A 1,562-nucleotide genomic window follows, 5' to 3' on the forward strand; every position below is an offset into this window, starting at 1 on the left:
TCTTGCAGAGGGAGTCAAACTCTTCTGTCACCTGTACAAATACTAGGCATTGGTCTCAAATTGTATATGTGAAAGCAGAATTTAACTTTTAATACTGGACTCCTTTTTCTAGATTGATCACAGAACATTTTCAGATACTTTATTTTTTGATTTTATGGAAAATGTATATTTTCTGGTACAAGTTTTAAGAGACATGGAAAATAATTACTGCCTACTGTATTAAAATTCTACCAGTAATGGATATAATTTATAGGCATGAATGTTTTACCTGGACCTAGGTTGGGTGGCTTTTTGCAGAAACTATTTTAAGAGCAAGGAGGATTTTCGTATTAAAAAACCCACTGTGGAATAAATGTTTTGTTGTGTTAAAATCCAAAATGGTGTGACTGATATCCCCTTTACACAGTGTAGTTAGTGTATGCAGGCTTTAATAAACCGCTAAGTGTTGTAAAATGCGTAATTATAGTGTCTCTCAGATTTGTGTGTGCAATATTGCACATTCAGTGAAAATCTAAAGCCTGAGTTACCTGTATATGCATTGCTACTGAAAGTCTTGATTAGTAATGCAACTGACTTCAATGTAAGTGGTTACATGGACCAAAAATTGACTGATTAAATAAATTACTTTAAAATACCACCTTAAATATAACAAATCTTGTCACTTTATAATTTTATTATAAATCCACAGATTATAAATTATTTTAAGAGGATGTTATAGTGCAGTCACCAAAACAATTTAAGTAGACTAGATATGTTACACATATGTTAAAGTTTCTTGAAGTTTTATAGGTTTTTACTGAAATGCAAAACACTTCCATCTAGAAAGTTTCCTACCATGAAATAGTCTGTTACAAACAGTGGTAGAAAACAGTTGATGGTATGATGTTTATTTTTAAAAATTGCTTAGTGATTTCAAGCAGATACACTTCTATAAAACTCCATAGTAAAAAATATCTGAATTTATAGAAATATTGAATATATTAAAAGTATTAATATGAAAAAATTACCTTTCTGATACACTGGGTCCAGTTTTTCTGAGTACATATTTGTCTTACAGAAGTTGCAATAAAAGCACCTAATAAATTTAAGATCTCTTCGGTAAGTGTTTGTTGTTAATTCATGAAAAATGGTTTTGGAGATAAATAGAATAAAATTTATTTACAGACATGAGAAGAGACTTTGAGTAGTTGAGAGCATTTCAAAAGTTTAGGGGGGTTTTGTTGTTTTTTTTTTTTAATTTAGGACATAAGTCAGTGAAATTGAAATCAATACAGAGCAATTAATCTCTTCACTCACTGTATTTATTTTACAACAGATACTGCTACATTAAGATCACAATCAGGTTTGTGAAAGTAATTGTTTCATGTTTTCATGTTGTTTTTTTTTTGTTTAGAATTAATTCCAAATTATGACATTCCCTTACACTTTTCATCTTCAATTGTTGACCACAGCATGTGTTAGACACATATATTGAAGCATCTGCTGAACTTCCCTCTACACTTCAAAAGGCCAGTTCCATGTCCACAAGCCAGGATTATCTTCCATCTCTCTGCCCTGGCTTC

The sequence above is a fragment of the Neopelma chrysocephalum genome, unplaced genomic scaffold, assembly GCF_003984885.1.
Source record: "Neopelma chrysocephalum unplaced genomic scaffold, ASM398488v2 Primary Assembly neopelma1_71, whole genome shotgun sequence".
In the NCBI taxonomy this organism is placed as follows: Eukaryota; Metazoa; Chordata; class Aves; order Passeriformes; family Pipridae; genus Neopelma; species Neopelma chrysocephalum.